The following is a 13,115-nucleotide window of genomic DNA, read 5'->3' on the forward strand; positions in this document are numbered from 1 at the left end:
CACATTCAGGGTTAGTGCTTTATTGTGTTGTAGCTCTTGCTATAAAATAACCTCAAAATTAGCTCCAGCTGCTGGCATATTTCATCCCTTTGGTCTGTTTCATATCTGGGAGAAAGGAAGGAAATAGCCACTTTTAAACACTGTTCCCTCTCTTCTCTCTCTCCACCCCCCCCACACACCCTGCCTGTGTTCTCTTTACTGCGGGGATATCATGAACCAAGGCCACAGTCTTCCCACTGGCCCACTGTAATTTTTAATGCTTCCTGCAGGGTTATCCATAAAAAAGCAACATGGAAACATGATGCTTGAAATGAGAGACATTACTGACATCAAGGTTATGGGAAGGAGCAATCAGGTGATGCTTTCGTGCCACCATGTCATGACATCATAATGGGCAAGTACTGAGGAATCTAGAAGTCTACAAGGCTCTGAATATGCTGTAGACTTTGTTACCTAACAACACAGGGCTAGGAGGACTGCTTTTCCAGAATTTCATTTTAGTATTTAAAGGGGGGGCTATTTTCTAGCCACATAACTGGTGAGAAATGTGGGATGGACCTGTTTCATGGGTTAGTTATAAACAGAACTGAGTAGCATTGTCTTCCACAGAAGCAGAGTATGTTGCAGCTACAGAAGCATGCAGAGAGGTTGCCTTGCTCACCAACCCAAATAGTTTTATATTAACATGACCCAGATTCGTGTGTGTATTCTTTAAGAGGGATTCAAAGGGATTTTTAACCAGGAAGGCATCTTTATTAGTAGAATTCAGACGAGTCAGCAACAAGCTGATCGCTGCATAAACTTACAAAGGGGATTGTTTAACTCTGCTAAAGTAAACCGTCCCACAAGAAAACTGTGGAAAAGATACAGGTAGTAAATTAATGAGATTTATAGTTTCCCCTATGTCGAAGGCTTAGGGTATGAAACTGCAGCTTTTTAAAATGTTCCCTGAATTATAGATAAGAGCTATAAATATTACAGGTGTGCATAGGCCTCCAGATGGGCATTGCATGGCTGCACTGTGCTCTTAATTTCTTCAATCTGTGATGGAGATTCTGAGCTGCTCTGAGTGCAGCCTCTTCCTCCATGGGAAAGAGAGGTGCCACTGTTGATTTGCATAGAGGAAGGGGTGCATGTGCAGAAAAATTCCCATGGGAAAAAATGGGGTGTAGTAAATGTCAGACATACCTAAGAAGGACCCTGCTAATAGTAAACACAACATCCCCTCACAGAATCCACAGCAGGCTGAACTAGGAAAAAAGCAAACTTTATAACACTCCAATGATGCCTAAACTTGAATTTGGGAGAACTTTATGGAGAAAGAGTCCTGCAATATGCAGTAGCCAGCACCAGAGAGACACTTTCTTTGCCATGCATAGCATCCCTGTATTGGTTCATGGAAGGGACTGTGAAAAGCACCCTCTTTGTCTAGACAAGGAATCATGGTAGGAAGCAGCCTTTTGTTAAAGTATGATGCATTCAAGGTACCTAAGGTGACAGCAAACATTTTGAATAGTGCCTAGAAGACAAAATGTACTGTCTGAAACAAAAATAAGAAGCCCCTCTCCATCAATGTCATCTAATCCTCCTCCCTCTCTGGCACGGTTTCCCTCTGTCTCTGTTAGGAGCCTTTTGACTAGTAAACATGAAGGATCAAGCTGGATGAAATTAGCAAAGCCACCAGTGACTTGTAACTCTTTGTTTCTTCTTGGCCAGTTCTTCTTTTAGTTTGCCTGAATATTTGAGTTTGCCTGAATATTTGAGTTTGCCTGAATTCATTCCAGCTGCAGAATATGGAGGCAAGGCCTGCTCACAAAGTTATTATATGAGCACAATGGGGACAGAAAGGCTGAGCAATCCACAGGCTGCGAGAAGAGGCAGAGACAATATCTTAGATCTTAGGTTGTTTCTTTCAAGGAAGCCTGTGGTGTGGCGCTCTTGTAATGTTTTCCTTTTAAAATCCATATTTTATTTCATTCCTACGCTTCCAATAAACCAACAAACAGCTGGACAAACAATACGACCAGAAGAACTTGGGGGTGCATTCATATAACTGGACAAAGGAGGAGGAAAAGAAAAGAAAATCAGGGAAGAAGGAAGACGGGGGAGAGGCCAGAGCAATGTATGGTGGATGCAAATCCATCAGGGCTTTTTGACCCATATGAGGGATGATGGGATTTCAGTAGATGTACACAGTTATATGAAACTGCCATAGAAAATGGTTCAGAAACTTCAGCTGATGGAGAATACAGATTCCCAGGTGCCAATGGGGGCCAGAATGGCCACATCTGCACTATCTATTTGAAGCTGCAGCAAACCACTTTAAACCATCATGGCTTTTCCCAGGGAATTCTGGAAACTGTAGTTTGTAAAGGGTGCTGAGTATTGTTAAGAGACCTCTATTTCCACTCAGAGAGCTATAATTTTCAGAGTGGTTTAACAATCCCTAGGGAACCCTGGGAATTGTCATCCTATCCCTAACCGCTTCTTCTTCTCCCTCCTGCAGCTCTTGTGCAGCCTTAAAATCTGTTGTTAATTGCTGAGTGGCCTTCTAGAGCAAATTGATGGGGGTCACGGGTGGAGAAGAAGAGAGGGAAATCTTAATGCATGAGTGAAACTACTCTCATGCAGTGTTGAATGCAACTTTCTATTTCACTTTCTCAGTGTTGGGATGTGAGTGTGTGCCTAATACACTAACAGTGAGTGTTTGCCTAATACAATAACAGCTGGGTCTCATTTATCTTTGCATATAGTAATGAAATCAATCTACTGGTCGATGTTCTTGTTATCCTCCACTAAATTGCTATGCATTTATTCATTTACAAGCTGGTTTACACTGAATTCAGTGGGGCTTACTTCCAAGGAAGTGAGCATAAGATTGCAGTCATGCGGGGCACATTTACTCAGAAGTAACCTCCACTGTGTTTAATGGGGATTACCCTAGTAAGAGCGTTTATGCTTGTGACCTTAGTTCCCCTTTCGTAGCCTCTCTGCCAAAATGGCAATAATCATGACTCATTAGTGAGATGTATCCTTAATTGTCACATTTAGCCTGATTCTTGTCCAGTTTACTCGTGAGATGTGAGCCTTATCAAGAAGAAAACATATTTTATCCATAAGTCTTTTATATGTGACATCTAGTCGTGGGACCAGTGGATCGTTGAAGGTTTTATACCATTTGGCTGAGAAGTCCTCCAGCCCAGGTGCTTTACCAGCTTTGTCGTTTTTAATTGTGTTTTCTATTTCCTCCACTTGCAGAGGCCTCTGAAGCATCTGTGCTTGCGCCTCTAATAGCCGTGGGAGCTGAACTTTATTCAGGAAAGCATAAATTGCTTCTTGTGTTGATTCTCTCTCAGGAGTGTATAATTTTGAATAAAAGGGTCTAAGTACATCATTAAGCTCAGTTATTTTGGTGTGCTATTCATTCTCAGTGATCCTCAGTAGAGAACTATATGCTGAGGATCAAGCTTACCTCCATTTGTGAGCTAACAGGTCTGCCAGTCTGCTATCTTCCATACATTTGTTTCATGCAGAGGAACCTGGCCTTTATCTGTACAAATTTTATTAATTCCATATTCTTGCTATTGGATTCTTCAGAAGTTCAAGGGAGAATGACTTTTACAGCTTTCAGCCTTCTGCTCCCCCAATTTGATTGCATTTTGAATTATACCTTTTCTTTTTGTAGGACTCATATGCAATTACTCTCCCTCTGATGCATCTTTTAAAGGGGCCCCGTAGTATCATTTTGGAAGATCTGGAAGCCCTGGAACTTTAATCTCAAAGAACTGTTTGGTTTTATTTAGCAGTTTGATTTTAAGCACCTCATTATCTAGGAAAGAAATATTCAATTTCCAGGTTGCTTTAGGTGGCGTTTACATGATAAACCCAGCATCATTTTGATTCACAATGATACAAATGCCATAAGTTTTTTAAAAATGGGCTTATTTCCTTTATTTTATTTGTACTCATTTACCATTCAGTTTTGGGCAGAGGGGCTTCACTTCTCCAATGCCAGTGGAATTGATTTGGTAACCACCTCCAGCCTGCCATTGTTGCATTTTCCCACAATATCTTAGACATGACAACATTCCAGGGCATTTCAGGAATGAACATGGTGGCTACTGAAAACAGCTCTGCCATCACAACCACCACATGCAGAAGCTAAAATAATAGGAAAGGAAAGGAAACTGGGGAGGGGGGAAGTAACAAAACAAGTGTAATTTCAATGAATAGTGAAAGAAGTTGGGGGCCATGAACTCAGATGCCCATAACAGCTCATGGGACAAACAGCAATTCATCACTGATGATGAGACCACTGAAGAGGTTCTTCAAGGGTGGGCTGGAGATAAATGGATAAGTGATTTTAAGGAATGAATGAAAGAAAATAAATATTTTTTTATAGCGAAAATGGATTTTCTTGTGCACCTCTTGTAATACTAGCATGCTGGACACTAGGAAACAATCTAAGAGGAATCAGTTGTGATGTGGTGAAAAGAGAAAGGAAAGTCCCTTTTTTGTGAGATTCAACATCTACCGTAGGTCCTCTAGACCAGCCTCTGGGAAATGTGCCTGGATGCATCCTCTAACCCCAATTAGCATTCCTGTCCATGGATGGGTCTATTAACTTATTCCAATGTCCACCATTTATAAAACTACCCAGTGTTAACTTGAACACTTTGGAGGAGGAACTCAACAATGTATTGGGCTGTGTGATGAGGATTTGTAAAAGCCTCAGACAAGGCATAGAATCTACCTATTATGAATGGGACTGTTTTCCTGCTTTCACTGCTGAAATCTGATGCTCCGGGAGAAAGATGTGTTGTTGTTTTTCCCCTTTCCCTTTTGAAGGCATTCCTGGATGGGCATCATACAAAAACAGTGCGCACCCAGAAAAATCTGTCCAGTATGCCATGCGATGGCTTCAGAGGGATTGTGTTGCTCTGTGAGCAGTCCTACCTGCCTCTTCCCAAAAAAGTTATATTGTGGTAACCGAGGGCATGCTGCCTTCATGCAGGAGCAGGTCCACAGCCCATAAAGCCACAAGCTCTGGGCGTGTGTGCCTTTGTGCACAGGCATCTCCATAAATTTCGGTGCATTAAAACCTTCCATATGCTGGGGGTTGGGCCGTTTAATAAATTATTTTGTACTTGGCTGCAGGCCGAGCAAGAAGAACTGCTTGAGGAATCTTCTGTGCTGTGTTCAAAACCGCACCCTGATTGAGAGGCAAGTGCCAGGGTAGCTGGGAGAAAACACTCCCGATGAGAACAAGTGTTCGGGGTGTGGATGTTTTCCAGGCTTGCATCCGGCTGACCCATTTTAGGGCTGCTTGCAGCTTTGCCTTCGTATCGTTGAGGGCGATGTGCGCGATTTGAGGAACACAATGAAATCAAATAAAACAGCAGCCCTTGGAGGACTTTAAGCAAGCCCGGCTCTTTTCCTCCTGGCACAAACCGAAAGGAAAGATCGCAACTTGCAAGGACCTTGTCAGTGTAAAGAATGCTAGTTTGCGGGCCATGGGAAGATATTAATTTACCAGTTCCTGGCATATACAAGGCTAATGCAGAGAGAGAGAAGGATTAAGATGACCAAAAATAAAATGATCATAATGCCCAACAAACACCCTAAAACAGAGACTTGCTATTTAAGCGTAGCTTGAACCTCAACTAAGAAGCATTATATGCTGGCTTGCTTGGTTGTTTTTTTTTTGGGGGGGTTAAAGGTACCTTAAAAACATATATTGTATAAGAGTTTATAAGGTGCAGACTGCTTTGGAAGGTAATGGGCTCTTAAAGATCCTTAGAGGTCTTTAAGAAATTGTCTCCCTAGCAGGGATGTTGCACCAGTGGATTTCCTGAACCAGCAAGGGGTTAGACTTGATAACATTTGAGGTCCCTTCTGGCTTCTTGTCTTTATCATACTTTTCATTGGATTTGGGATACATATTCAAGATTGGGGGGGGAGTGTATTTGAAAATCCAAACCCTATTAAGCTGGGCCTGTCTCAAAATGGGGCTCATGTCCCATTGCCCCTGCTAGATCTCCTTTACTAGGAAAGAAACTTACTTTTGGAAACAGTGGGGTTGTCAGAGACAGAGGACTCCCATGAACTCAGGAAACAATGCACAGGGCCTGCAGGGGCTCTCCTCAGTGGCAAACAACATGTAAAATACTAGCTCCCATTTATAAAGTGGTGGTTTTAATGGGTTAGGACCAGGTTACCTGGAAGACCACCTTCTCCCATATATACTTACCAAATATTAAGATCTTCTTCAGAGGCCCTGCTCCAACTGCCCCTGCTGAACAAAGTGATGCAGCCAACCACCAGGGCCTTTTTGGTGATGGCACCTCAGTTATGGAAAAGTCTTCCCAGGAAGGTACACCTGCCACCATCCTTTCTGTTCACCCGGGCCTTTTAAATAACTGCAGTGAGTTTTGTTTTGTTGTCCTTATGCTGATTTTTATTTTATGGCCTCATGCACCTTTTTCATTGCTTATTGTCATCCACCCAGATGATTACATGATATAGAGGCACAGATGTATCATAAACTAATAATGAAGAATATTCACATTGACAATTGTGGGGCTTGCTCTATCATTCCTGGCAGAAAATGATGCTCCATGCATCATGTGCCAATGAGGGTGAGGTCCCACAGGGCTCTCCACTGTTCAGAAATGTAACATGGAACCTCATTTCTTCCTAGGAATGATGAGGCCTGTAGTCAACCCTGATGAACCCTGGAAGAAATGGACACCATCGTTGACATTCGCAGCCAATGAGAAGATCCACATGGCCTCTCTGGTGTTGGTTAGAGGACTGAACGGTTTCCACCCATTCCCTTTCTTTGAGATAATGCTTTCCTTTCTTTTTAGCTTGGGGAAGGGGTCAGTGTCATAAGAAAGGAGATGCAAGGGCTACAGTAGGCATTTTCATTCTTCCCATTGAAGCTTTTCAAGCGATGAACTGAAAGTTCACTGAAAATCAGTTTCAGTGCAACCAGTAGGAATGAGGTGAATTCCAACTTTTCACAGGAACAAGACAGAGACTTTAAAAGACTCAAATTGTGTTTATACACATGATTCATCAAGAGAAAGATTATTGACTGTAGTCAAGAGAGCACAATCTCCCCAGCGTCACTGTGATTGTCTTAACATATTCAAAAACTAAAAGAAAGACAAAAACAACCAGCCTCATTTAGATAATATCCATAAACTACTGGCACGAGAAGGGTTCCTAATCTCAAAGCCTTCGGCTGCAACTCAATGGTTGAAAACCGGAGACAAACTAGAATTTAGCGCTCAGAGACACATATGAACACAAAAGGTGAAGCCTCTGTTCAGTTTATGTTTTTTAGAGCAGAAACAATAAAAGAATAAAAAGGGTATATACTTTGCTGCATCAGCATTCACAGCAACATTCCAAACCCTTCTGGAACCCTCCAGCAAATTCTGGGATCCACATTCTCCCAGATTGTGGGAGTTACATTACTAAATTAACATCCATTTTTCTTCTAGCATAACCTCCAGCTCCTTCTCAGCAGTGTTACCAGCTTGCCAATTATCTCTTTGTTTTTTAATTGTGCCTTTGACCTTTTTTCTTTTTTGCTCTGCATAACATTCCACATTAACCTTTGGCAAATGACATGTTTTGCTTTCTTGACAAATTAATGTCTAAATAATTTGGAATTCTAAAGTGCTACTTCTTCTTATCTCTCTCTTTAAATCAGAAAGCCTTTCCTCTTTAGAAATATTCAAAATGAAAAACAGAAATCAAGAAAGTAGATCTAGAACCTGGAATCTAGTGATCTGTTGCCTGTTGCTCCATGTGGTGAGGTACCAGCGGTCATACAGTGGTGCCCCGCAAGACGAAAAACTCGCTAGACGAAAGGGTTTTGCGGTTTTTGAGCTGCTTCGCAAGACGAATTTCCCTATGGGTTTGCTTCGCAAGACGAAAACGTCTTGCAAGTTTGTTTCCTTTTTCTTAACACCGTTAATACAGTTGCAACTTGACTTAGAGGAGCAACTCATAGAACGCGGTGTGGTAGCCTTTTTTGAGGTTTTTGGTGATTTTTGAAGCTTTTCCAAAACTTTTCCGACACCGTGCTTCGCAAGACGAAAAATTCGCTAGACGAAAAAACTTGCGGAACGAATTAATTTCGTCTTGCGAGGCACCACTGTATTGCTATCTGCCTGGCCAGTGGAAGGTCCCTAAGCTCTAAGGAAAATGTTTCCTTATTAACATCTCATTTGTTTGGTTATCCATTCATTAAAATCGCATTCTGTTTCCTTATTCTTTTTTTTTATAAAATTTTTTATTGGTTTTTCACAATTTATATAAACACAAACAATACACAATACAAACATACAAACACATAAACACATAAACAAACATGTATAATTTTGAATCCTTTTTTCTTAAACCTTACTTCGCCGACTTCCCCGTACCTCCCCTTTCTGCATCCCAATTCCCAAATTTGTTTCAGCAAATCCTCCCCCTTGATTTTATCTAATTTCCCCTTGTTCTTTTCTTTTACTTAATCTTTTACAGCTGTAGTCTCCTGTTTTCTATAACCTCAACATTTTAGCACTCATTAATTTTACAGTATTTCTTAAGGTAAATTTTGAATTTCTTCCAATCTTCTTCCACCGTCTCTTTCCCCTGGTCTCGGATTCTGCCAGTCATTTCAGCCAGTCCCATATAGTCTATCACCTTCATCTGCCATTCTTCCAGAGTGGGTAGATCCTGTGTCTTCCAATACTTTGCGATGAGAATTCTTGCTGCTGTAGTAGCATACATAAAAAAGTCCTGTCTTTCTTTGACACCAATTGGCCGACAATGCCCAAGAGAAAGGCTTCTGGTTTCTTAGGAAAAGTACATTTAAGTACCTTTTTCATTTCATTATATATCATTTCCCAGAAGGCCTTAATCTTCGGGCACGTCCACCAAAGGTGAAAAAAGTACCTTCAGTTTCTTTACATTTCCAACACTTATTATCAGGCAAATGATAGATTTTTGCTAGCTTGACTGGGGTCATGTACCACCTATATGTCATTTTCATAATATTCTCTCTTAAGGCATTACATGCCGTAAATTTCAAACCGGTGGTCCACAACTGTTCCCAGTCAGCAAACATAATGTTATGACCAATGTCTTGTGCCCATTTTATCATAGCTGATTTCACTGTTTCATCTTGTGTATTCCATTTCAGCAACAAGTTGTACATTCTTGACAGAGTCTTAATATTTGGTTCTAACAATTCTGTTTCTAATTTTGATTTTTCCATCTGGAAGCCAATTTTCCTGTCCTGCTTGTAAACCTCCATTATTTGATAATAATGGAGCCAATCTCGTACTTTAACCTTCAATTTCTCATAACTCTGTAACTTCAGTTTATCTCCCTCTTGTTCCAAAATTTCCCAATATCTTGGCCATTTGGCCTCCATGTTAAGCTTTTTCATGGCTTTCGCCTCCATTGGCGACAACCACCTTGGGGTTTTATTTTCCAACAAATCTTTATATCTAATCCAAACATTATATAATGCTTTCCTTACAATGTGATTTCTAAAAGCTTTATGAGCTTTCACCTTGTCATACCATATATATGCATGCCATCCGAAAACATTGTTAAACCCTTCCAAATCTAAAATGTCTGTATTCTCAAGAAGTAGCCAATCTTTCAACCAGCAGAAAGCTGCTGATTCATAGTACAGTTTTAAGTCCGGCAGGGCAAATCCCCCTCTTTCCTTTGCGTCAGTTAAAATCTTAAATTTTGTTCTGGGTTTTTTGCCCTGCCAGACAAACTTTGAAATATCTTTCTGCCACCTCTTGAAACAATCCATCTTGTCCACAATTTGCAATGTTTGGAATAAAAACAACATTCTAGGCAAAACATTCATCTTAATAACAGCAATTCGGCCTAACAAGGAAAGCTTCAAATTTGACCATATTTCTAGATCTTTTTTTACTTCTGTCCAGCATTTCTCATAATTATCTTTAAATAAATTCACATTCTTAGATGTCATATTAATCCCCAAGTATTTCACCTTCTTTGCCACTCTTTCTCCTTATTCACCTTTGTTTCCCATTGCTTTCCAAGGGAAACCCAAGTGCTCTTCTGTTGCTTTTAACATCTGTGTTTTCCATCTAACCAGCACCATAGATTGAGGTCAAAGAATTAGACCTCCCAAATTTCTGACAGATGGGGGAAAGTCCCCATTTTATAGGCCAGATATTAATAGGATGCCCAACTGCTGAAGAAGATAAAGAACTCATTCACCTCACTTTTAAAGAGAACCCAGGTGCCACTCCCCCACAACTTCTGAGAAACAGAACACTGTAGAAGTCCTATACTCCCAATAATGAGCTCATGGTAGCATTGTGTTTGCTGATGTTTCTACAGATGTTTTTCAAAGGTGGACCATCACAGAGCAAAAAAGTGGCTGGGACAGTGGATTGATGCCACCAAGCCACTTTACAAACACCGGCATCACTGCTGCATAGTGGAATGGTGCAGGCCACAGAGGGCCTTGAAGTTGCCCATCTGGACAGCACATAAGTCACCTGATCCCAGTCCTCCCAACTATGGTGAGATTTACTATGTTTATATTTAAATTATCCATAAATCACTTAAATTATAGTGATTCTCTAAAAACATGCATCTATCTATATCAATTAGCATGTGTACATGTTATGCCTATCTAGGAAGTAAGCTGGGTCCAGGAGCACTTCCAAGCTGCAGACCTGGCTTTGAGGGAAGTACACGGCTAATCAAGAGAAGGTTGCTGAATTCCCACTGCCAGATGGGTAGCTTTGCTAAGCAAGAGTACTGTTGCCTTTTCTGGACATCAGTTTGTGCATCCTCATCCAGCCCCTTACTGATTCTAGGCAACGATTCAGAACACCCATGGCCTTCCTGGATTGAGATGAAAAGGATAGTGTTGGGTGTCATCAGCATGCTAATAGCAGGGAAGTGAAGTCCAAATCCCCAAAGAAAGTACACTTCAGTAAGCAGAAAGCATTCTGAGGAAACAGTATGGAATGGATTGAAAATTCTTATAAGAATGGTAAGAATGACTGACTGGGTACTGTTTGTGCACAGACATGGGGAATGAATAAACCAGGAATCTGCAAACATTCTAAATCCAAGGAGGAACTCAAACAAGGCTTTAATTTCCCTTTTTATATTCCTTCCCAACTTCTTCCCCACTGAACATAAGAAAAGCCCTGTCACATCAGGCCAAAGGCCCTTCTAGTCCAGGATCTTGTCCTCATAGTGGCCATCCAGATACTTATGGGGAGCCTGCAACCAGAACCTGAATGCCACAGCACTCTCCCCAATTGTGATTCACAGCAACTGGTATTCAGAGGCACACTGCCTCTGACAACAGAGGTATGCGGCTAGCATCCAATAGCCATTGATAGTCTTATCCTCCATGAATTTGTCTAACCCTCCTTTAAAGCCATCCAAGTGGGTGGCCATCGCTAAGTCTTGTGGGAGCCAATTTCATAGTTCAACTGTGCACTGTGTACTTTCTTTTCTTTGCCCTGAGTCTTCCAACATTCAGCTTCGTGGGATGGCCCCAAGTTCAAGGGTTCACTTTGGAAAAAAGGCCTATTAGGATATTTTACACATTGGCTTCAATGTTTGGACAGTGTACGGTGTCAGTCTCCCTCTCTTTCCTCCCTCTCTCCCCTTCCCGGCATCCTTTATTTGACCTGCAGTATTCTGGCTACTAGAGGGGAACAGAAGCAGAGTTCTGGGTGAAGAACAAATTAATATCTGGCATTTGGAACTCATTCATGATTCTGGCATTCAGCCCTGTCACACTAATGAATGTAGCAAATGAGCCCCATTCATTTCGTTTGCTACCAAAGTGAATGTATATCCCTATTGTGCGGTGACTCTGCCGCTGGTTAATCTAAGCTGGAGTAACAATCAAGGCTTCCAAGTTTTCCTGGGACATTGCCTCAGCAGTAAAAGTAGGCACTGCCTTGAATTCCTGCTTTGTGATTCCTCACTTTGGATTCCTAGTATATTAATGCTGATTGTATTCTGGATATGTACAAACTATCAACTATTCTAAGATGGCTGTGATAAACTACTTTGTTACTGTGTCAAGCCAGACCATATCTTTGAAATATTCATGTAATTTGTGTGCTGATAAAATCTCATTCTGTCACAATAACATGGGTGAGGAAGAACCTATGTGCCAGTCCGAGCTCCTTGGAGGAAGGGTGGGATGAAAAATGTAACAAATAAGTTTGTGTTCTGTTATAGTTGTGTTAACCTATGAAGCCTGCCCTCCCTGTTTAATGCTGTTCAGCTGTCCTATCATTTGCCTGCATTCCAGAATCACTGAGGATAGTTTCACATTTATTGCCTTCTGGCTGACCCAGAACAATGCTGGGTCAAGGAAGAACCACCATGGAGGACAATGCGCCAGCATGCTATGGAAATTCTTCCCAAGTGACTCCCCGTCATTCAATACAGTGGTGCTGCCACCCGAGTCAGGCTGACCCAAGTTGGATTGACTGTACTAAGCATTACACTCATTTATCAACAGGTCAGCTGACTTTACTGATTGATTTATTACCATGAACTCAGCCTTTTGCCCTCAAAAAAAGAGAGAAAAGCACTCAAGATGGCTTAAAGCTCACAATAGAAAACACACATTAAATAAACCCCAGGTCCCATAAAATACTAAATAAAACAATGATAGAAAACCAACATGATAGGAAAAGAATTCTATGCTTAGGAATGAGCTCTACAGGCAGAGGCTTGCTTAGGATGTTCTATCACCTCATATGAATAGAAAGTGCATGTTTCATGCTCCTCTGCAACTTTGTATCAGAAATAAAACACCTATACCATGCCTCTCCCCCCCCCCCCCAGTCTCTGAACTTCCACTTCAAAATTAAGCTCAGTGTCTTTTGTTTGTTTGACCAATCCATGTAATCCAACCACTTCACACTTCCCCAAGTGCTGATGGGTGAACAAACAACCCTTCTAGTGGCCAGGCAAACCCCTCCTCCCAACTTTCCACAGGTCTACTTGCCCTCTTCCTCTATGTAACAGGAAGCTTTTAATGTTTGACATTTTATTGAGTTTTTATAGGTGCT

General features: G+C 41.3%; 1 long non-coding RNA gene across 1 annotated transcript; it reads left to right on the forward strand.

Annotated features, from left to right (window-relative positions):
- Window positions 1-244: 244 nt before the first annotated feature.
- Window positions 245-3,403, forward strand: LOC310701286. Its single transcript, XR_014522976.1, has 3 exons — window positions 245-538; window positions 1,233-2,122; window positions 3,259-3,403. It is a non-coding gene; the product is annotated as an uncharacterized lncRNA (long non-coding RNA).
- Window positions 3,404-13,115: the final 9,712 nt, after the last annotated feature.

Source organism: Podarcis liolepis, assembly GCF_965112155.1.
Source record: "Podarcis liolepis genome assembly, chromosome: 1".
Lineage (NCBI taxonomy): Eukaryota > Metazoa > Chordata > Lepidosauria > Squamata > Lacertidae > Podarcis > Podarcis liolepis.